The sequence below is a fragment of the Myotis yumanensis genome, unplaced genomic scaffold (assembly GCF_028538775.1).
Source record: "Myotis yumanensis isolate MYYU_CA2020_CCGP unplaced genomic scaffold, mMyoYum1.0.hap1 SCAF_1, whole genome shotgun sequence".
NCBI classification, from domain to species: Eukaryota; Metazoa; Chordata; class Mammalia; order Chiroptera; family Vespertilionidae; genus Myotis; species Myotis yumanensis.
In genome coordinates this window covers 135623909-135648227 of record NW_027223752.1, presented here as the reverse complement: position 1 = coordinate 135648227, position 24319 = coordinate 135623909, and positions in this window count along the sequence as shown.

Here is a 24319-nt window from a genome sequence, read left to right as displayed (position 1 = left end):
TCTTTGGGGCCCCCCTTGTCTGCGACCTGGCTTTCAAATCACTATCAGGGGCTGCAGGCAAGGCACTCCTGGGTCCCGGGGTTCCGCCTTGCCTGTGGTCATGCATTCCAATCTCAATCACTGGCTGGGGGCACAGCGGCTCCTGGGTCCTGGGGTGCCCCCTTGGCAGAAAACCGGCTTCTAAATCACAATCATGTGTCACAGGCGAGGCGGCTCCTGGGACACGGGGTGCCCCCATGCCTGAGGCCAGGCTTTCAGATCACGATCATGATCATGGGGCCCAGGCAAGGCAGCTCCTGGGTCTCCTTGTGGCGCAGTGCCTGAGGCCGGCCCTCTGAGCATGACCATGTTCCCGGGCTCCATTGTGTCCCTGGGTGCTGCCTTGCCTGTGGTCCTGCTTTTAAATCACGATCATGATCTCGATCATGGATGCAGGCACAGCAGCTCCTGGGTCCCGCCTTGTCTGTGGTCCGGCTTTCAAATATCTATCAAGGGCCACAGGAAAGGCGGCTCCTGAGACCCCGGTAGTCAGCTTTCCTATCTCAACCACAGGACACAGGCAAGGCGTTTCCTGGGACCCAGGGTGCTGCCTTGCCTGAGGCCTTACTTTCCAATCACGATCACCATCACAGGCCACAGGCAAGGCGGACCCTTTGTCCTGGGGTGCCACCTTGCCTGTGGTCAGGCTTTCAAATCACAATCATGGGCGACAGGCAAGGCGGTTCTTGGGGCCCAGCGTGCCTGCATATTGGTTTTCCGACTGCAAGCATCTTCATGGGCCACAGTCAAACCTGCTCCTGTGTCCCTCGGTGCCACCTTGCCTGTGGTCCAGCTTTCCCATCTCAATCACTTGATTCAGGCAAGGAGGCTCCTTTGACCCAGGGTGTTGCCTAGCTGCGCCCTTACATTCCAATCAAGATCACGACCACAGGCCCAAGCAAGGCGGCCCATTTGTCCCGGGGTGCCACCTTGCCTGTGGTCCAGCTTTCACATCACGATCATGGGCCACAGGCAGGGCGTCTCCAGGGACCCAGGGTTCTGCCTGACCTTCAGCTCAGCTTTCTGATCAAGATCATGATCAGGGGCCACAGGAAAGAAGGCTGATGGGTCCTGGGGTGCCACCGTACCTGTGGTCCTGCTTTCAGATCAAGATCAAGATCACCATCATGGCTGCAGGCCAGGCACCTGCTGGGTCCCAGGATGCCACCTTGCCTGTGGTCCGGCTTTCATATCACCATCATGGGCCACAGGCCAGGCGGCTGCCGGGACCCGGGGTGCCACCTTGCCTGTGGTCCTGCTTCCTATCTCAATCACGGGACGAATGCATGGCGGCTCCTGGAACCCAGGGTGTTACCTTGCCTGAAGCCTTACATTCTGATCATGATCACAATCACTGGCCGCAGGCAAGGCGGCACCTTTGTCCCGGGGTGCCACCTTGCCTGTGGTCCTGCTTTCTGATCTCAGTCATGGGCCACAGGCAGGGTGGCACCCTTATGCCAGGAGCTGACTTGCCTGCGGTCCTCCTTTCTGATCTTGATCTTAATCAAAAGCCACAGGCTAGTTGGCTCCTTGGTCTTTGGGGCACCCCTTGTCTGCGACCCGGCTTTCAAATCACTATCAGGGGCTGCAGGCAAGGCAGCTCCTGGGTCCCGGGGTTCCGCCTTGCCTCTGGTCATGCATTCCAATCTCAATCACTGGCTGGGGGCACAGCGGCTCCTGGGTCCTGGGGTGCCCCCTTGGCAGATACCCGGCTTCTAAATCACAATCATGTGCCACAGGCAAGGCGGCTCCTGGGACCCGGGGTGCGCCCATGACTAAGGCCAGGCTTTCAGATCACGATCATGATCATGGGCCAGAGGCAAGGCAGCTCCTGGGTCTCGGTGTGGCGCAGTGCCTGAGGACGGCCCTCTGAGCATGATCACGATCACGGGGTCCCTTGTGTCCCTGGGTGCCCCCTAGCCTGTGGTCCTGCTTTTAAATCACGATCATGATCTCGAAAATGGCTGCAGGCAGGGCAGATCCTGGGTCCCGGGGTGCCGCCTAGCCTGTGGTCCGGCTTTGAAATAACCATCAAGGGCCACAGGCAAGTTGTCTCCTGAAACCCAGGGTGCCTGCATCCCGGCTTTCCGATTGGAATCATCATGTTGGGCCACAGGCAATCCTGCTCCTGTGGCCCTAGGTGCCACCTTGCCTGTGGTCCAGCTTTCCCATCTCAATCACTTGATTCAGGCAAGGAGGCTCCTTTGACCAGGGTATTGCCTTGCTGCGGCCTTAGATTCCAATACAGATCACGACCACAGGCCCAAGCAACGCGGCCCCTTTGTCCGGGGGTGCCACCTTGCCTGTGGTCCGGCTTTCAATCATCATCATGGGCCACAGGCAAAGTGGCTCCTGGGACCCAGGGTTTTGCCTGACCTTCAGCTCAGCTTTCTGATCATGATCATGATCAGGGGCCACACGCAAGAAGGCTGATGGGTCCTGGGGTGCCGCCGGACCTGTGGTCCTGCTTTCAGATCAAGATCAAGATCACCATCATGGCTGCAGGCCAGGCACATCCTGGGTCCCAGGATGCCACCTTGCCTGTGGTCCGGCTTTCAATCACGATCATGGGCCACAGGCAAGGTGGCTCCTGGGACCCAGGGATCTGCCTGACCTTCAGCTCAGCTTTTTGATCATGATCATGATCAGGGGCCACAGGCAAGAGGGCTGATGGGTCCTGGGGTGCTGCCGTACCTGTGGTCCTGCTTTCAGATCAAGATCAAGATCACCATCATGGCTGCAGGCCAGGCACCTCCTGAGTCCCAGGATGCCACCTTGCCTGTGGTCCGGCTTTCATAACACCATCATGGGCCACAGGCAAGGCAGCTCCCGGGAACCGGGGTGCCACCTTGCCAGTGGTCCGGTTTTCCTATCTCAATCACAGGACGAATTCAAGGTGGCTCCTGGGACCCAGGGTGTTACCGTTCCTGAGCCCTTACTTTGTGATCACGATCACAATCACTGGCCACAGGCAAGGTGGCACCTTTGTCCCAGGGTGCCACCTTGCCTGTGGTCCTGCTTTCTGATCTCAGTCATGGGCCACAGGCAGGGTGGCACCCTTGTGTCCAGGTGCTGACTTGCCTGCGGTCCTCCTTTCTGATCTCGATCTTAATCAAAAGCCACAGGCAAGGTGGCTCCTTGGTCTTTGGGGCCCCCCTTGTCTGCGACCTGGCTTTCAAATCACTATCAGGGGCTGCAGGCAAGGCAGCTCCTGGGTCCCGGGGTTCCGCCTTGCCTGTGGTCATGCATTCCAATCTCAATCACTGGCTGGGGGCACAGCGGCTCCTGGGTCCTGGGGTGCCCCCTTGGCAGAAAACCGGCTTCTAAATCACAATCATGTGTCACAGGCGAGGCGGCTCCTGGGACACGGGGTGCCCCCATGCCTGAGGCCAGGCTTTCAGATCACGATCATGATCATGGGGCCGAGGCAAGGCAGCTCCTGGGTCTCCTTGTGGCGCAGTGCCTGAGGCCGGCCCTCTGAGCATGACCACGTTCCCGGGCTCCATTGTGTCCCTGGGTGCCGCCTTGCAGGTGGTCCTGCTTTTAAATCACGATCATGATCTCGATCACGGATGCAGGCACAGCAGCTCCTGGGTCCCGCCTTGTCTGTGGTCCGGCTTTCAAATATCCATCAAGGGCCACAGGAAAGGCGGCTCCTGAGACCCCGGTAGTCAGCTTTCCTATCTCAACCACAGGACACAGGCAAGGCGTTTCCTGGGACCCAGGGTGCTGCCTTGCCTGAGGCCTTACTTTCCAATCACGATCACCATCACAGGCCACAGGCAAGGCGGACCCTTTGTCCTGGGGTGCCACCTTGCCTGTGGTCAGGCTTTCAAATCACAATCATGGGCGACAGGCAAGGCGGTTCTTGGGGCCCAGGGTGCCTGCATATTGGTTTTCCGACTGCAATCATCTTCATGGGCCACAGTCAAACCTGCTCCTGTGTCCCTCGGTGCCACCTTGCCTGTGGTCCAGCTTTCCCATCTCAATCACTTGATTCAGGCAAGGAGGCTCCTTTGACCCAGGGTGTTGCCTAGCTGCGCCCTTACATTCCAATCAAGATCACGACCACAGGCCCAAGCAAGGCGGCCCATTTGTCCCGGGGTGCCACCTTGCCTGTGGTCCAGCTTTCACATCACGATCATGGGCCACAGGCAGGGCGTCTCCAGGGACCCAGGGTTCTGCCTGACCTTCAGCTCAGCTTTCTGATCAAGATCATGATCAGGGGCCACAGGAAAGAAGGCTGATGGGTCCTGGGGTGCCAAGGTACCTGTGGTCCTGCTTTCAGATCAAGATCAAGATCACCATCATGGCTGCAGGCCAGGCACCTGCTGGGTCCCAGGATGCCACCTTGCCTGTGGTCCGGCTTTCATATCACCATCATGGGCCACAGGCAAGGCGGCTCCCGGGACACGGGGTGCCACCTTGCCTGTGGTCCTGTTTCCTATCTCAATCACGGGACCAATGCAAGGCGGCTCCTGGGACCCGGGGTGTTACCTTGCCTGAAGCCTTACATTCTGATCATGATCACAATCACTGGCCGCAGGCAAGGCGGCACCTTTGTCCCGGGGTGCCACCTTGCCTGTGGTCCTGCTTTCTGATCTCAGTCATGGGCCACAGGCAGGGTGGCACCCTTATGCCAGGAGCTGACTTGCCTGCGGTCCTCCTTTCTGATCTTGATCTTAATCAAAAGCCACAGGCAAGGTGGCTCCTTGGTCTTTGGGGCACCCCTTGTCTGCGACCCGGCTTTCAAATCACTATCAGGGGCTGCAGGCAAGGCAGCTCCTGGGTCCCGGGGTTCCGCCTTGCCTCTGGTCATGCATTCCAATCTCAATCACTGGCTGGGGGCACAGCGGCTCCTGGGTCCTGGGGTGCCCCCTTGGCAGATACCCGGCTTCTAAATCACAATCATGTGCCACAGGCAAGGCGGCTCCTGGGACCCGGGGTGCGCCCATGACTAAGGCCAGGCTTTCAGATCACGATCATGATCATGGGCCAGAGGCAAGGCAGCTCCTGGGTCTCGGTGTGGCGCAGTGCCTGAGGACGGCCCTCTGAGCATGATCACGATCACGGGGTCCCTTGTGTCCCTGGGTGCCCCCTAGCCTGTGGTCCTGCTTTTAAATCACGATCATGATCTCGATCACAGCTGCAGGCAGGGCAGATCCTGGGTCCCGGGGTACCGCCTTGTCTGTGGTCCGGCTTTCAAGTAACGATCAAGGGCCACAGGCAAGGCAGCTCCTGGTACCCCAGGTGCCAGCTTTCCTGTGTACCGGCTTTCCTATCTCAAACACGGGACACAGATAAGGCGGCTCCTGGGAACCAGGGTGTTGCCTTGCCTGATGCCTTACTTTCCAATCAAGATCAGGATCACAGGCCACAGGCAAAGCGGCCCCTTTGTCCCGCGGTGACACCTTGCCTGTGGTCCGGCTTTCAAATCATGATCATGGGCCACAGGCAAGGCGGCTCCTGGGACCCAGGGTTCTGCCTGACCTTCAGCTCAGCTTTCTGATCATGATCATGATCATGGGCCACAGGCAAGTTGGCTGATGGGTCCTGGGGTGCCGAGATGCCTGTGGTCCTACTTTCAGATCATGATCATGATCACGATCATGGCAGCAGGCAAGGCACCTCCTGGGTGCCGGGTTGCCACCTTGCCTGTGGTCCGTCATTCAAATCACCATCATGGGCCACAGGCTACAGGGCTCTCGGGACCCGGGGTTCCACCTTGCCTCCTGTCCTGCTTTCCTATCTCAATCATGGGCCACAGTTAAGGAGGCACTTTTTCCCGGGGTGCCACCTACCCTATGGTCCGGCTTTCAAATCACGATCATGGGCCATAGGCAAGGCGGCTCCTGGAACCCGGATTACCACCTTGCCGGTGGTCCGGCTTTCCGATCTCAATCACAGGCCACAGGCAGGGTGGCACCCTCGTGCCCAGGAGCTGACTTGCCTGTGGTCCTCCTTTCTGATCTCGATCTTAATCACAATCCACAGGCAAGGTGGCTCTTTGGTCTGGGGGCACACCTTGTCTGCAACCTGGCTTTCAAATCACTATCATGAGCTGCAGGCAAGGCATTTCGTGGGTCCCGGGGTTCGGCTTGCCTGTGCTCATGCATTCCAATCTCAATCACTGGCTGCAGGCACAGCGGCTCCTTGGTCGTGGCGTGCCCCCTTGCCTGAAGCCCGGCTTCTAAATCACAATCATGGGCCACAGGCGAGGCAGCTCCTGGGACCCGGGTTGCCCATCCCTGAGGCCAGGCTTTCAGATCACGGTCATGATAATGGGCTAGAGGCAAGGCGGCTCCTGGGTATGGGTGTTGCGCAGTGCCTGAGGCCGGCCGTCTGAGCATGATCACGATCACGGGCTCCCTTGTGTCCCTGGGTGCACCCTTGGCTGTGGTACTGCTTTTAAATCATGATCATGATCTCGAAAAAGGCTGCAGGCAGGGCAGATCCTGGGTCCCGGGGTGCCGCCTTGCCTGTGGTCCGGCTTTGAAATAACCATCATGGGCCACAGACAAGGCGTCTCCTGGGACCCAGGGTGCCTGCATCCAGGCTTTCTGATTGCAATCATCATCTTGGGCCACAGGCAAGCCTGCTCCTGTGGCCCTAGGTTCCACCTTGCCTGTGGTCCAGCTTTCCCATCTCAATCACTTGATTCAGGCAAGGAGGCTCCTTTGACCAGGGTATTGCCTTGCTGCGGTCTTGGATTCCAATACAGATCACGACCACAGGCCCAAGCAACATGGCCCCTTTGTCCCGGGGTGCCACCTTGCCTGTGGTCCGGCTTTCAATCACGATCATGGGCCACAGGGTAGGTGGCTCCTGGGACCCAGGGTTCTGCGTGACCTTCAGCTCAGCTTTCTGATCATGATCATGATCAGGGGCCACAGGCAAGAAGGCTGATGGGTCCTGGGGTGCCGCCGTACCTGTGGTCCTGCTTTCAGATCAAGATCAAGATCACCATCATGGCTGCAGGCCAGGCACCTCCTGAGTCCCAGGAAGCCACCTTGCCTGTGGTCCGGCTTTCGTAACACCATCATGGGCCACAGGCAAGGCGGCTCCCGGGAACCGGGGTGCCACCTTGCCTGTGGTCCGGTTTTCCTATCTCAATCACAGGACGAATGCAAGGTGGCTCCTGGGACCCAGGGCATTACCTTGCCTGAGGCTTTACTTTCTGATCATGATCACAATCACTGGCTGCAGGCAAGGCGGCACTTTTGTCCCGGGGTGCCACCTTGCCTGTGGTCCTGCTTTCTGATCTCAGTCATGGGCCACAGGCAGGGTGGCACCCTTGTGCCCAGGAGCTGACTTGCCTGCGTTCCTCCTTTCTGATCTCGATCTTAATCAAAAGCCACAGGCAAGGTGGCTCCTTGGTCTTTGGGGCACCCCTTGTCTACGACCTGGCTTTCAAATCACTATCAGGGGCTGCAGGCAAGGCAGCTCCTGGGTCCCGGGGTTCCGCCTTGCCTGTGGTCATGCATTCCAATCTCAATCTCGGGCTGCAGGCACAGCGGCCCCTGGGTCCTGGGGTGCCCCCTTGGCAGAAACCCGGCTTCTAAATCACAATCATGTGCCACAGGCAAGGCGGCTCCTGGGACACGGGGTGCCCCCATGCCTGAGGCCAGGCTTTCAGATCACGATCATGATCATTGTGCCCAGGCAAGGCAGCTCCTGGGTCACCTTGTGGCGCAGTGCCTGAGGCCGGCCCTCTGAGCATGACCATGTTCACGGGCTCGATTGTGTCCCTGGGTGCCACCTTGCCTGTGGTCCTGCTTTTAAATCACGACCATGATCTCAATCACGGCTGCAGGCACAGCAGGTCCTGGGTCCCGGGGTGCCGCCTTTTCTGTGGTCCGGATTTCAAATATCCATCAAGGGCCACAGGAAAGGCGGCTCCTGAGACCCCGGTGGTCCGGCTTTCCTATCTCAACCACAGGACACAGGCAAGGCGTCTCCTGTTACCCAGGGTGCTGCCTTGCCTGAGGCCTTACTTTCCAATCACGATCACCATCACAGGCCACAGGCAAGGCGGACCCTTTGTCCTGGGGTGCCACCTTGCATGTGGTCAGGCTTTCAAATCACGATCATGGGTCACAGGCAAGGCGGCTCCTGGGACCTAGGGTCTTAGCTTGCCTGAGGACTTACTTTCTGATCACGATCACAATCACTGGCCGCAGGCAAGGCGGCACCTTTGTCCCGGGGTGCCACCTTGCCTGTGCTCCTGCTTTCTGATCTCAGTCATGGGCCACAGGCAGGGTGGCACCCTTATGCCCAGGAGCTTTCTTGCCTGCGGTCCTCCTTTCTGATCTTGATCTTAATCATAAGCCACAGGCAAGGTGGCTCCTTGGTCTTTGGGGCACCCCTTGTCTGCGACCCGGCTTTCAAATCACTATCAGGGGCTGCAGGCAAGGCAGCTCCTGGGTCCCAGGGTTCCGCCTTGCCTCTGGTCATGCATTCCAATCTCAATCACTGGCTGCGGGCACAGCGGCTCCTGGGTCCTGGGGTGCCCCCTTGGCAGATACCCGGCTTCTAAATCACAATCATGTGCCAAAGGTAAGGCGGCTCCTGGGATCCGGGGTGCCCCCATGCCTGAGCCCAGGCTTTCAGATCACGATCATGATCATGGGCCAGAAGCAAGGCAGCTCCTGGGTCTCGGTGTGGCGCAGTGCCTGAGGACGGCCCTCTGAGCATGATCACGATCACGGGGTCCCTTGTGTCCCTGGGTGCCCCCTAGCCTGTGGTCCTGCTTTTAAATCAGGATCATGATCTCAATCACGGCTGCAGGCACAGCAGCTCCTGGATCCCAGGGTGCCGCCTTGTCTGTGGTCCGGCTTTCAAGTAACGATCAAGGGCCACAGGCAAGGCGGCTCCTGATACCCCGGGTGCCACCTTGCCTGTGGTCCGGCTTTCCTATCTCAAACACTGGACGGAAGCAAGGCGGCTCCTGGGAACCAGGGTGTGGCCTTTCCTGAGGCCTTACTTTCCAATCAAGATCAGGATCACAGGCCCAAGGCAAGGCGGCCCCTTTGTCCCGGGGTGCCACCTTGCCTGTGGTCCAGCTTTCAAATCATGATCATGGGCCGCCCGCAAGGCGGCTCCTGGGACCCAGTGTTCTGCCTGACCTTCAGCTCAGCTTTCTGATCATGATCATGATCGGGGGCCACAGGCAAGAAGGCTGATGGGTCCTGGGGTGCCGCCGTACCTGTGGTCCTGCTTTCAGATCAAGATCAAGATCACCATCATGGCTGCAGGCCAGGCACCTCTTGGGTCCCAGGATGCCACCTTGCCTGTGGTCTGGCTTTCATATCACCATCATGGGCCACAGGCAAGGCGGCTCCCGGGACCCGGGGTGCCACCTTGCCTGTGGTCCTGCTTTCCTATCTCAATCACGGGACGAATGCAAGGCGGCTCCTGGCACCCAGGGTGTTACCTTGCCTGAAGCCTTACATTCTGATCATGATCACAATCACTGGCCGCAGGCAAGGCGGCACCTTTGTCCCGGGGTGCCACATTGCCTGTGGTCCTGCTTTCTGATCTCAGTCATGGGCCACAGGCAGGGTGGCACCCTTATGCCCAGGAGCTGACTTGCCTGTGGTCCTTCTTTCTGTTCTTGATCTTAATCAAAAGCCACAGGAAACGTGGCTCCTTGGTCTTTGGGGCAACCCTTGTCTGCGATCCGGCTTTCAAATCACTATCAGGGGCTGCAGGCAAGGCAGCTCCTGGGGCCCGGGTTCCGACTTGCCTGTGCTCATGCATTCCAATCTCAATCACTGGCTGCAGGCACAGCGGCTCCTTGGTCGTGGCATGCCCCCTTGCCTGAAGCCCGGCTTCTAAATCACAATCATGGGCCAAAGGCAAGACAGCTCCTGGGACGCGGAGTGCCCATGCCTGAGGCCAGGCTTTCAGATCACGGTCATGATAATGGGCTAGAGGCAAGGCGGCTCCTGGGTCCGGGTGTTGCGCAGTGCCTGAGGCCGGCCCTCTGAGCATGATCACGATCACGGGCTCCCTTGTGTCCCTGGGTGCCCCCTTGCCTGTGGTACTGCTTTTAAATCACGATCATGATCTCGAAAATGGCTGCAGGCACTGCAGATCCTGGGTCGCGGGGTGCCGCCTTGTCGGTGGTCCGGCTTTGAAATAACCATCAAGTGCCACAGGCAAGGAGTCTCCTGGGACCCAGGGTGCCTGCATCCCGGCTTTCCGATTGCAAACATCATCTTGGGCCACAGGCAAGCCAGCTCCTGTGGCCCTAGGTGTCACCTTGCCTGTGGTCCAGCTTTCCCATCTCAATCAATTGATCCAAGCAAGGAGGCTCCTTTGACCAGGGTATAGACTTGCTGCGGCCTTAGATTCCAATACGGATCACGACCACAGGCCCAAACAAGGCGGCCCATTTGTCCCGGGGTGCCACCTTGCCTGTGGTCCGGCTTTCACATCACGATCATGGGCCACAGGCAGGGCGTCTCCAGGGACCCAGGGTTCTGCCTGACCTTCAGCTCAGCTTTCTGATCAAGATCATGATCAGGGGCCACAGGAAAGAAGGCTGATGGGTCCTGGGGTGCCACCGTACCTGTGGTCCTGCTTTCAGATCAAGATCAAGATCACCATCATGGCTGCAGGCCAGGCACCTGCTGGGTCCCAGGATGCCACCTTGCCTGTGGTCCGGCTTTCATATCACCATCATGGGCCACAGGCAAGGCGGCTCCCGGGACCCGGGGTGCCACCTTGCCTGTGGTCCTGTTTCCTATCTCAATCACGGGACCAATGCAAGGCGGCTCCTGGGACCCGGGGTGTTACCTTGCCTGAAGCCTTACATTCTGATCATGATCACAATCACTGGCCGCAGGCAAGGCGGCACCTTTGTCCCGGGGTGCCACCTTGCCTGTGGTCCTGCTTTCTGATCTCAGTCATGGGCCACAGGCAGGGTGGCACCCTTATGCCAGGAGCTGACTTGCCTGCGGTCCTCCTTTCTGATCTCGAACTTAATCAAAAGCCACAGGCAAGGTGGCTCCTTGGTCTTTGGGGCACCCCTTGTCTGCGACCCGGCTTTCAAATCACTATCAGGGGCTGCAGGCAAGGCAGCTCCTGGGTCCCAGTGTTCCGCCTTGCCTCTGGTCATGCATTCCAATCTCAATCACTGGCTGCGGGCACAGCGGCTCCTGGGTCCTGGGGTGCCCCCTTGGCAGATACCCGGCTTCTAAATCACAATCATGTGCCAAAGGTAAGGCGGCTCCTGGGATCCGGGGTGCCCCCATGCCTGAGCCCAGGCTTTCAGATCACGATCATGATCATGGGCCAGAAGCAAGGCAGCTCCTGGGTCTCGGTGTGGCGCAGTGCCTGAGGACGGCCCTCTGAGCATGATCACGATCACGGGGTCCCTTGTGTCCCTGGGTGCCCCCTAGCCTGTGGTCCTGCTTTTAAATCAGGATCATGATCTCAATCACGGCTGCAGGCACAGCAGCTCCTGGATCCCAGGGTGCCGCCTTGTCTGTGGTCCGGCTTTCAAGTAACGATCAAGGGCCACAGGCAAGGCGGCTCCTGATACCCCGGGTGCCACCTTGCCTGTGGTCCGGCTTTCCTATCTCAAACACTGGACGGAAGCAAGGCGGCTCCTGGGAACCAGGGTGTGGCCTTTCCTGAGGCCTTACTTTCCAATCAAGATCAGGATCACAGGCCCAAGGCAAGGCGGCCCCTTTGTCCCGGGGTGCCACCTTGCCTGTGGTCCAGCTTTCAAATCATGATCATGGGCCGCCCGCAAGGCGGCTCCTGGGACCCAGTGTTCTGCCTGACCTTCAGCTCAGCTTTCTGATCATGATCATGATCGGGGGCCACAGGCAAGAAGGCTGATGGGTCCTGGGGTGCCGCCGTACCTGTGGTCCTGCTTTCAGATCAAGATCAAGATCACCATCATGGCTGCAGGCCAGGCACCTCTTGGGTCCCAGGATGCCACCTTGCCTGTGGTCTGGCTTTCATATCACCATCATGGGCCACAGGCAAGGCGGCTCCCGGGACCCGGGGTGCCACCTTGCCTGTGGTCCTGCTTTCCTATCTCAATCACGGGACGAATGCAAGGCGGCTCCTGGCACCCAGGGTGTTACCTTGCCTGAAGCCTTACATTCTGATCATGATCACAATCACTGGCCGCAGGCAAGGCGGCACCTTTGTCCCGGGGTGCCACATTGCCTGTGGTCCTGCTTTCTGATCTCAGTCATGGGCCACAGGCAGGGTGGCACCCTTATGCCCAGGAGCTGACTTGCCTGTGGTCCTTCTTTCTGTTCTTGATCTTAATCAAAAGCCACAGGAAACGTGGCTCCTTGGTCTTTGGGGCAACCCTTGTCTGCGATCCGGCTTTCAAATCACTATCAGGGGCTGCAGGCAAGGCAGCTCCTGGGGCCCGGGTTCCGACTTGCCTGTGCTCATGCATTCCAATCTCAATCACTGGCTGCAGGCACAGCGGCTCCTTGGTCGTGGCATGCCCCCTTGCCTGAAGCCCGGCTTCTAAATCACAATCATGGGCCAAAGGCAAGACAGCTCCTGGGACGCGGAGTGCCCATGCCTGAGGCCAGGCTTTCAGATCACGGTCATGATAAAGGGCTAGAGGCAAGGCGGCTCCTGGGTCCGGGTGTTGCGCAGTGCCTGAGGCCGGCCCTCTGAGCATGATCACGATCACGGGCTCCCTTGTGTCCCTGGGTGCCCCCTTGCCTGTGGTACTGCTTTTAAATCACGATCATGATCTCGAAAATGGCTGCAGGCACTGCAGATCCTGGGTCGCGGGGTGCCGCCTTGTCGGTGGTCCGGCTTTGAAATAACCATCAAGTGCCACAGGCAAGGAGTCTCCTGGGACCCAGGGTGCCTGCATCCCGGCTTTCCGATTGCAAACATCATCTTGGGCCACAGGCAAGCCAGCTCCTGTGGCCCTAGGTGTCACCTTGCCTGTGGTCCAGCTTTCCCATCTCAATCAATTGATCCAAGCAAGGAGGCTCCTTTGACCAGGGTATAGACTTGCTGCGGCCTTAGATTCCAATACGGATCACGACCACAGGCCCAAACAAGGCGGCCCATTTGTCCCGGGGTGCCACCTTGCCTGTGGTCCGGCTTTCACATCACGATCATGGGCCACAGGCAGGGCGTCTCCAGGGACCCAGGGTTCTGCCTGACCTTCAGCTCAGCTTTCTGATCAAGATCATGATCAGGGGCCACAGGAAAGAAGGCTGATGGGTCCTGGGGTGCCACCGTACCTGTGGTCCTGCTTTCAGATCAAGATCAAGATCACCATCATGGCTGCAGGCCAGGCACCTGCTGGGTCCCAGGATGCCACCTTGCCTGTGGTCCGGCTTTCATATCACCATCATGGGCCACAGGCAAGGCGGCTCCCGGGACCCGGGGTGCCACCTTGCCTGTGGTCCTGTTTCCTATCTCAATCACGGGACCAATGCAAGGCGGCTCCTGGGACCCGGGGTGTTACCTTGCCTGAAGCCTTACATTCTGATCATGATCACAATCACTGGCCGCAGGCAAGGCGGCACCTTTGTCCCGGGGTGCCACCTTGCCTGTGGTCCTGCTTTCTGATCTCAGTCATGGGCCACAGGCAGGGTGGCACCCTTATGCCAGGAGCTGACTTGCCTGCGGTCCTCCTTTCTGATCTCGAACTTAATCAAAAGCCACAGGCAAGGTGGCTCCTTGGTCTTTGGGGCACCCCTTGTCTGCGACCCGGCTTTCAAATCACTATCAGGGGCTGCAGGCAAGGCAGCTCCTGGGTCCCAGTGTTCCGCCTTGCCTCTGGTCATGCATTCCAATCTCAATCACTGGCTGCGGGCACAGCGGCTCCTGGGTCCTGGGGTGCCCCCTTGGCAGATACCCGGCTTCTAAATCACAATCATGTGCCAAAGGTAAGGCGGCTCCTGGGATCCGGGGTGCCCCCATGCCTGAGCCCAGGCTTTCAGATCACGATCATGATCATGGGCCAGAAGCAAGGCAGCTCCTGGGTCTCGGTGTGGCGCAGTGCCTGAGGACGGCCCTCTGAGCATGATCACGATCACGGGGTCCCTTGTGTCCCTGGGTGCCCCCTAGCCTGTGGTCCTGCTTTTAAATCAGGATCATGATCTCAATCACGGCTGCAGGCACAGCAGCTCCTGGATCCCAGGGTGCCGCCTTGTCTGTGGTCCGGCTTTCAAGTAACGATCAAGGGCCACAGGCAAGGCGGCTCCTGATACCCCGGGTGCCACCTTGCCTGTGGTCCGGCTTTCCTATCTCAAACACTGGACGGAAGCAAGGCGGCTCCTGGGAACCAGGGTGTGGCCTTTCCTGAGGCCTTACTTTCCAATCAAGATCAGGATCACAGGCCCAAGGCAAGGCGGCCCCTTTGTCCCGGGGTGCCACCTTGCCTGTGGTCCAGCTTTCAAATCATGATCATGGGCCGCCCGCAAGGCGGCTCCTGGGACCCAGTGTTCTGCCTGACCTTCAGCTCAGCTTTCTGATCATGATCATGATCGGGGGCCACAGGCAAGAAGGCTGATGGGTCCTGGGGTGCCGCCGTACCTGTGGTCCTGCTTTCAGATCAAGATCAAGATCACCATCATGGCTGCAGGCCAGGCACCTCTTGGGTCCCAGGATGCCACCTTGCCTGTGGTCTGGCTTTCATATCACCATCATGGGCCACAGGCAAGGCGGCTCCCGGGACCCGGGGTGCCACCTTGCCTGTGGTCCTGCTTTCCTATCTCAATCACGGGACGAATGCAAGGCGGCTCCTGGCACCCAGGGTGTTACCTTGCCTGAAGCCTTACATTCTGATCATGATCACAATCACTGGCCGCAGGCAAGGCGGCACCTTTGTCCCGGGGTGCCACATTGCCTGTGGTCCTGCTTTCTGATCTCAGTCATGGGCCACAGGCAGGGTGGCACCCTTATGCCCAGGAGCTGACTTGCCTGTGGTCCTTCTTTCTGTTCTTGATCTTAATCAAAAGCCACAGGAAACGTGGCTCCTTGGTCTTTGGGGCAACCCTTGTCTGCGATCCGGCTTTCAAATCACTATCAGGGGCTGCAGGCAAGGCAGCTCCTGGGGCCCGGGTTCCGACTTGCCTGTGCTCATGCATTCCAATCTCAATCACTGGCTGCAGGCACAGCGGCTCCTTGGTCGTGGCATGCCCCCTTGCCTGAAGCCCGGCTTCTAAATCACAATCATGGGCCAAAGGCAAGACAGCTCCTGGGACGCGGAGTGCCCATGCCTGAGGCCAGGCTTTCAGATCACGGTCATGATAAAGGGCTAGAGGCAAGGCGGCTCCTGGGTCCGGGTGTTGCGCAGTGCCTGAGGCCGGCCCTCTGAGCATGATCACGATCACGGGCTCCCTTGTGTCCCTGGGTGCCCCCTTGCCTGTGGTACTGCTTTTAAATCACGATCATGATCTCGAAAATGGCTGCAGGCACTGCAGATCCTGGGTCGCGGGGTGCCGCCTTGTCGGTGGTCCGGCTTTGAAATAACCATCAAGTGCCACAGGCAAGGAGTCTCCTGGGACCCAGGGTGCCTGCATCCCGGCTTTCCGATTGCAAACATCATCTTGGGCCACAGGCAAGCCAGCTCCTGTGGCCCTAGGTGTCACCTTGCCTGTGGTCCAGCTTTCCCATCTCAATCAATTGATCCAAGCAAGGAGGCTCCTTTGACCAGGGTATAGACTTGCTGCGGCCTTAGATTCCAATACGGATCACGACCACAGGCCCAAACAAGGCGGCCCATTTGTCCCGGGGTGCCACCTTGCCTGTGGTCCGGCTTTCACATCACGATCATGGGCCACAGGCAGGGCGTCTCCAGGGACCCAGGGTTCTGCCTGACCTTCAGCTCAGCTTTCTGATCAAGATCATGATCAGGGGCCACAGGAAAGAAGGCTGATGGGTCCTGGGGTGCCACCGTACCTGTGGTCCTGCTTTCAGATCAAGATCAAGATCACCATCATGGCTGCAGGCCAGGCACCTGCTGGGTCCCAGGATGCCACCTTGCCTGTGGTCCGGCTTTCATATCACCATCATGGGCCACAGGCAAGGCGGCTCCCGGGACCCGGGGTGCCACCTTGCCTGTGGTCCTGTTTCCTATCTCAATCACGGGACCAATGCAAGGCGGCTCCTGGGACCCGGGGTGTTACCTTGCCTGAAGCCTTACATTCTGATCATGATCACAATCACTGGCCGCAGGCAAGGCGGCACCTTTGTCCCGGGGTGCCACCTTGCCTGTGGTCCTGCTTTCTGATCTCAGTCATGGGCCACAGGCAGGGTGGCACCCTTATGCCAGGAGCTGACTTGCCTGCGGTCCTCCTTTCTGATCTCGAACTTAATCAAAAGCCACAGGCAAGGTGGCTCCTTGGTCTTTGGGGCACCCCTTGTCTGCGACCCGGCTTTCAAATCACTATCAGGGGCTGCAGGCAAGGCAGCTCCTGCGTCCCAGGGTTCCGCCTTGCCTCTGGTCATGCATTCCAATCTCAATCACTGGCTGCGGGCACAGCGGCTCCTGGGTCCTGGGGTGCCCCCTTGGCAGATACCCGGCTTCTAAATCACAATCATGTGCCAAAGGCAAGGCGGCTCCTGGGATCCGGGGTGCCCCCATGCCTGAGCCCAGGCTTTCAGATCACGATCATGATCATGGGCCAGAAGCAAGGCAGCTCCTGGGTCTCGGTGTGGCGCAGTGCCTGAGGACGGCCCTCTGAGCATGATCACGATCACGGGGTCCCTTGTGTCCCTGGGTGCCCCCTAGCCTGTGGTCCTGCTTTTAAATCAGGATCATGATCTCAATCACGGCTGCAGGCACAGCAGCTCCTGGATCCCAGGGTGCCGCCTTGTCTGTGGTCCGGCTTTCAAGTAACGATCAAGGGCCACAGGCAAGGCGGCTCCTGGTACCCCGGGTGCCACCTTGCCTGTGGTCCGGCTTTCCTATCTCAAACACTGGACGGAAGCAAGGAGGCTCCTGGGAACCAGGGTGTGGCCTTTCCTGAGGCCTTACTTTCCAATCAAGATCAGGATCACAGGCCCAAGGCAAGGCGGCCCCTTTGTCCCGGGGTGCCACCTTGCCTGTGGTCCAGCTTTCAAATCATGATCATGGGCCGCCCGCAAGGCGGCTCCTGGGACCCAGTGTTCTGCCTGACCTTCAGCTCAGCTTTCTGATCATGATCATGATCGGGGGCCACAGGCAAGAAGGCTGATGGGTCCTGGGGTGCCGCCGTACCTGTGGTCCTGCTTTCAGATCAAGATCAAGATCACCATCATGGCTGCAGGCCAGGCACCTCTTGGGTCCCAGGATGCCACCTTGCCTGTGGTCTGGCTTTCATATCACCATCATGGGCCACAGGCAAGGCGGCTCCCGGGACCCGGGGTGCCACCTTGCCTGTGGTCCTGCTTTCCTATCTCAATCACGGGACGAATGCAAGGCGGCTCCTGGCACCCAGGCTGTTACCTTGCCTGAAGCCTTACATTCTGATCATGATCACAATCACTGGCCGCAGGCAAGGCGGCACCTTTGTCCCGGGGTGCCACATTGCCTGTGGTCCTGCTTTCTGATCTCAGTCATGGGCCACAGGCAGGGTGGCACCCTTATGCCCAGGAGCTGACTTGCCTGTGGTCCTTCTTTCTGTTCTTGATCTTAATCAAAAGCCACAGGAAACGTGGCTCCTTGGTCTTTGGGGCAACCCTTGTCTGCGATCCGGCTTTCAAATCACTATCAGGGGCTGCAGGCAAGGCAGCTCCTGGGGCCCGGGTTCCGACTTGCCTGTGCTCATGCATTCCAATCTCAATCACTGGCTGCAGGCACAGCGGCTCCTTGGTCGTGGCATGCCCCCTTGCCTGAAGCCCGGCTTCTAAATCACAATCATGGGCCAAAGGCAAGACAGCTCCTGGGACCCAGGGTGCCCCCATGCCTGAGGCCAGGCTTTCAGATCACGGTCATGATAATGGGCTAGAGGCAAGGCGGCTCCTGGGTCCGGGTGTTGCGCAGTGCCTGAGGCCGGCCCTCTGAGCATGATCACGATCACGGGCTCCCTTGTGTCCCTGGGTGCCCCCTTGCCTGTGGTACTGCTTTTAAATCACGATCATGATCCCGAAAATGGCTGCAGGCACGGCAGAGGCTGTGTCCCAGGGTGCCGCCTTGTCTGTGGTCCAGCATTGAAATAACCATCAAGGGCCACAGGCAAGGCGTCTCCTGGCACCCAGGGTGCCTGCATCTCGGCTTTCCGATTGCAATCATCATCTTGGGCCACAGGCAAGCCTGCTCCTGTGAACCTAGGTGCCACATTGCCTGTGGTCCAGCTTTCCCATCTCAATCACTTGATTCAGGCAAGGAGGCTCCTTTGACCAGGGTATTGCCTTGCTGCGGCCTTAGATTCCAATACAGATCACCACAACAGGCCCAAGCATGGCAGCCCCTTTGTTCCGGGGTGCCACCTTGCCTGTGGTCCAGCTTTCAAATCAAGTTCATGGGCCACAGGCAAGGTGGCTCCTAGGACCCAGGGTTCTGCCTGACATTCAGCTCAGCTTTCTGATCAAGATCATGATCAGGGGCCACAGGCAAGAAGGCTGATGGGTCCTGGGGTGCCGCTGTACCTGTGGTCCTGCTTTCAGATCAAGATCAAGATCACAATCATGGCTGCAGGCCAGGCACCTCCTGGGTCCCGGGATGCCACCTTGCCTGTGGTCCGGCTTTCATATCACCAACATGGGCCACAGGCAAGGCGGCTCCCGGGACCCGGGGTGCCACCTTGCCTGTGGTCCAGTTTTCCTATCTCAATCACGGGACAAATGCAAGGCGGCTCCTGGGACCCAGGGTGTTACCTTGCCTGAAGCCTTACATTCTGATCATGATCACAATCACTGGCCGCAGGCAAGGCGGCACCTTTGTCCCGGGGTGCCACATTGCCTGTGGTCCTGCTTTCTGATCTCAGTCATGGGCCACAGGCAGGGTGGCACCCTTATGCCCAGGAGCTGACTTGCCTGCGGTCCTCCTTTCTGATCTTGATCTTAATCAAAAGCCTCAGGCTAGGTGGCTCCTTGGTCTTTGGGGCACCCCTTGTCTGCGACCCTGCTATCAAATCACTATCAGGGGCTGCAGGCAAGGCAGCTCCTGGGTCCCGGGGTTCCGCCTTGCCTGTGGTCATGCATTCCAATCTCAATCACGGGCTGCAGGCACAGCGGCTCCTTGGTCGTGGCGTGCCCCCTTGCCTGAAGCCCGGCTTCTAAATCACAATCATGGGCCACAGGCAAGGCGGCTCCTGGGACCCGGGGTGCCCCATGCCTGAGACCAGGCTTTCAGATCTCGGTCATGATAATGTGCTAGAGGCAAGGCGGCTCCTGGGTCCGGGTGTTGGGCAGTGCCTGAGGCCGGCCCTCTGAGCATGATCACGATCACTGGCTCCCTTGTCTCCCTGGGTGCCCCCTTGCCTGTGGTACTGCTTTTAAATCACGATCATGATCTCGAAAATGGCTGCAGGCACGGCAGATCATGGGTCCCGGGGTGCTGCCTTGTCTGTGGTCCGGCTTTGAAATAACCATCAAGGGCCACAGGCAAGGAGGCTCCTGGGACTCAGGGTGCCTGCATCCCGGCTTTCCGATTGCAATCATCATCTTGGGCCGCAGGCAAGGCGGCTCCTGGGACCCAGGTTTCTGCCTGACATTCAGCTCAGCTTTCTGATCATGATCATGATCAGGGGCCACAGGAAAGAAGGCTGTGGGTCCTGGGGTGCCGCCGTGCCTGTGGTCCTGCTTTCAGATCAAGATCAAGATCACCATCATGGCTGCAGGCCAGGCACCTCCTGGGTCCCAGGATGTCACCTTGCCTGTGGTCCGGCTTTCAAATCACCATCAATGGGCCACAGGCAAGGCGGCTTCTGGGACCCGGGGTGCCACCTTGCCTGTGGTCCGGCTTTCCTATCTCAATCATGGGACGAATGCAAGGTGGCTCCTGGGACCCAGGGTGTTACCTTGCCTGAAACCTTACATTCTGATCATGATCACAATCACTGTCCGCAGGCAAGGTGGCACCTTTGTCCCGGGGTGCCACCTTGCCTGTGGTCCTGCTTTCTGATCTCAGTCATGGGCCACAGGCACAGTGGCACCCTTCTGCCCAGGGGCTGACTTGCCTGCGGTCCTCCTTTCTGATCTCGATCTTAATCAAAATCCGCAGGCAAGGTGGCTCCTTGGTCTTTGAGGCACCCCTTGTCTGCGACCCGGCTTACAAATCACTATCAGGGGCTGCAGGCAAGGCAGCTCCTGGGTCCCGGGGTTCCGCCTTGCCTGTGGTCATGCATTCCAATCTCAATCTCGGGCTGCAGGCACAGCGGCTCCTGGGTCCTGGGGTGCCCCCTTGGCAGAAGCCCAGCTTCTAAATCACAATCATGGGCCACAGGCAAGGCGGCTCCTGGGACCCGGGGTGCCCCATGCCTGAGGCCAGGCTTTCAGATCACGATCATGATCATGGGCCAGAGGCAAGGCAGCTCCTTGGTCTCGGTGTGGCGCAGTGCCTGAGGCCGGCCCTCTGAGCATGATCACGATCACGGGCTCCCTTGTGTCCCTGGGTGCCCCCTAGCCTGTTGTCCTCCTTTTAAATCACGATCATGATCTCGATCACGGCTGCAGGCACAGCAGCTCCTGGGTCCCGGATTGCTGCCTTGTCTATGGTCTGGCTTTCAAATCAGGATCATGGGCCACAGGCAAGGCGGCTCCTGGGACCCAGGGTGCTGCCTTGCCTGAGGCCTTACTTTCCAATCAAGATCAGGATCAAAGGCCGCAGGCAATGCAGCCCATTTGTCCCGGGGTGACACCTTGCCTGTGGTCTGGCTTTCAAATCATGATCATGGTCCACAGGCATGGCGTTCCTGGGACCCAGGATTCTGCCTTACCTTCGGTTCTGCTTTCTGATCATGATCATGATCACGGGCCACAGGCAAGGTGACTGATGTGTCCTGGGGTGCCGCTGTGCCTGTGGTCCTGCTTTCAGATGTAGCTCAAGATCATGATCATGGCTGCAGGGAAAGCGGCTTGTAAGTCTCGAGGTGCTGCCTTGCCTGTGGCCTGTCTTTCTAATCATGATCTCAGTCCTCAGGCAATGCGGCTTCTTGGTCCCAGTGTGCCACTTTGGCTGTGGTCTGGCTTTCTGATCTCAATCACAGGAAGCAGGCAAGTCAGCTCTGGGACACATGGTGCTGCCTTACCTGTGGCCTTAATTTCCAATTAATATCACGATCATGGCTGCAAGTAAGGCACCTCCTTAGTCCCGGGTTTCCGCCTTGCCTTTGGCCCAGCTTTCAAATCACCATCATGGGCAATAGGCAAGGCGGCTCCTGGGACCCGGGATGCCACCTTGCCTATGGTCCTGCTTTCCTATCTCAATGATCGGAAGCAGGCAAGGGGGCTTCTGGGACCCAGGGTGTTGCCTTGCCTGAGGCCTTACTTTCTGATCAAGATCACAATCACAGGCCGCAGGCAAGTCGGCCCCTTTCCCTGGGTTGCCACCTTGCCTGTGGTCCCGCTTTCTGATCTCAATCACCTGATGCAGGCAAGGGGGCTCTGAGGACCCAGGGTAATTCCTTGCCTGGGGCAATACTTTCCAATCATGATCACAATAATGATCACAGGCCACCGGCAAGGCGGATCCAGGGTCCAATGGTTCCGCCTCGCTTGTGGTCCTGCTTTCAGATCAAAATCATGATCTGTATCACTGTTGCAGGCAAGGCAGTTTCTGGGTTCCCGGAGTGCTGCCTTGCCTGCAGTTATGCTTTTGGTTCATGATCACGATCACAATCATGATCGAGGTCACGATCAATATCTCAGGCCTCAGGCAATGTGGCTTCTGGGTCCTGGGTTGCTGACTAGCTTGTGGCCCTGCTTTCCAATCATGATCATAATCACAGGCCACAGGCACGATGGCTGATGGGTCCTTGGGTGCCACCTTGCCTGTGGTTCTGCTTTCAGATCACAATCAGTATCAGGATCACAATCATGATCACGGCTGCAGGCAGGCAGCTCCTTTGTCCCGGGGTGCCACCTTGCCTGTGGTCCTGCTTTCAGATTTCAATCATGGGCCACAGGCAGGGTGGCACCCTCATGCCCAGGAGCTGCCTTGCCTGAGGTCCCCCTTTCCAATCTTGATCTTAATCACAAGCCACAGGCAAGGTGGCTCTTTGGTCTGCAGGGCACCCCTTGTCTGCGACCTGGCTTTCAAATCACTATCAGGAGCTGCAGGCAAGGCAGCTCCTGGGTCCCTGGTTCCGCCTTGCCTGTGGTCGTGCATTCCAATCTCAATCACAGGCCGCAGGCATAGCGGCTCCTGGGTCGGGGGGTGCCCCCTTGCCTGAAGCCCGGCTTCTAAATCACAATCATGGGCCACAGGCAAGCCGGCTACTGCGTCCCAGGGTGCCACCTTGCCTGTGGTCCGGCTTTTCCATCCTAATTACGGGATGCAGGCAAAGCGGCTCCTGGGACCCTAGTGCCACATTGCCTGAGACCGGGCTTTCTGATCACGATCATGATCATGGGCCACAGGCACGGCGGCTCCTCGGACCCAGGGTGCTTCCTTGCCTGCGGCCTTTATTTCTGATCAGGATCAGGATAAATATCACGATCATGATCACGATCATAATCACGGGCCGCAGGCAAGTTGGCTTCTGGGTCCTGGGGTGCTGCCTTACCTGTGGTCCTTCTTTCAGATCACGATCACCATAACCATCACAATCACGCTACGCATGCAAGGCAGCCTCTGGGTCCGGGGTGCTACCTTGCCTATGGTCTGGCTTTCTGATCTCAATCATGGGATGCAGGCAAGGCGGGCCCTGGGACCCAGGGTGCTGCCTTGCCTGCGGCCTTGCTTTCCAATCACGGTCACGATCATGGGCTGCAGGCAAGGTGGCTTCTGCATCCTGGGTTGCTGCCTAACCTGCGGCCCAGCTTTCCAATCATGATCATGATGACCGGCCACAGGCAAGTTGGCTGATGGGTCCTGGGTTGCCCCCTTGCCTGTGGTCCTTTTTTCAGATCACGATCATGGCTGCAGACAAAGCAGCTCCTGGGTCCCGGGGTGCAGCTTGGCCTGTGGTCCGGCTTTCAAATCATGATCATGGGCCGCAGGCACAGTGGCTCCAGGGACCAGGGGTGCCCCCTTGCCTGCAGCCGCGCTTTCCAATTACAATCATGATCATGGGCTACAGGCAAGGCGGCTCCTGTGTCCTGGGTTTCTGCCTTGCCTGTATCCTTCCTTTCAGATCACGATTATGATCATGATCACGGGCTGCAGGCAAGGTGGCTTCTAGGTCTTGGGGTGCTGCCTTGCACTCAACCCAGCTTTATCTCATGATCATGGGCCGGCTTGTTTCCTGGGGTGCTGCCTTGCCTGCGGTCCAGCTTTCCAATCTCTATCTCGGGCCGCAGGCTCAGCAGCTCCTTGGTGCCCAGAGGCCGCCTTGCCTGCGGACCTTCTTTCCGATCTCAGTCATGATCACAAGCCACAGGCAAGGTGGCTCCTGGATCTCCAGGGGACCCCTTGCCTGCGGCCTGGCTTTCCAAAATTGATCACAGGACGCAGGGAAGGAGGATTATGGGTCCCGAGCCGCCGCTTTGCCGGAGGCCTAGCCTTTCTATCATGATCACAATCATGAGCCACAGGCAAGGCGGCTCCTGGGTCCCGGGATGCCCCCTGGCCTGTGGTCCGGCTTTCAAATAACGATCATGGGCCACAGACTAGGTGGTTCCGGGGAGCTGGGGTGCCACCTTGCCTGAGACCGGGCTTTCTAATCACGATCATGATCATAGGCCACAGGCAACGTGGCTCCTGAGTCCCGGTGTGCTGCTGTGCCTTCGGCTGGCCCTCTGATCATGATCATGATCACCGGGCCTCCTTGAGTCCTTTAGTGCTGCCTTGCCTGCAGTTCTGGCTTTTAAATCTCGATAATGGGCTACAGGCAAGACGGCTACTGGGTCCAGGTGTGCCACCTTGCCTGTGGTCCTGCTTTCCGATCTCAATCACAAACCACAGGCAAGGTGGCTCCTGGGTCTCCTGGGGACCCCTTGCCTGCGGCCCGGTTTTCACAACTGATCACCATTCAGATTTAATGAGCCTCATGGGTCCCGGCAGTCGCCTTGCCTGAGACCTGGTTTTCCAATAACGATCACGATCATGATCACGAACATGACCTGCATGCAAGGAAGGTCCTGGGTCCTGGTGTGCCACCTTACCTGTGGCCCGGCTTTCAAATCACAATCACGGGCCGCAGGCAAGGCAGCTCCTGGGTTCCAGGGTAACGCCTTGCTTGTGGTC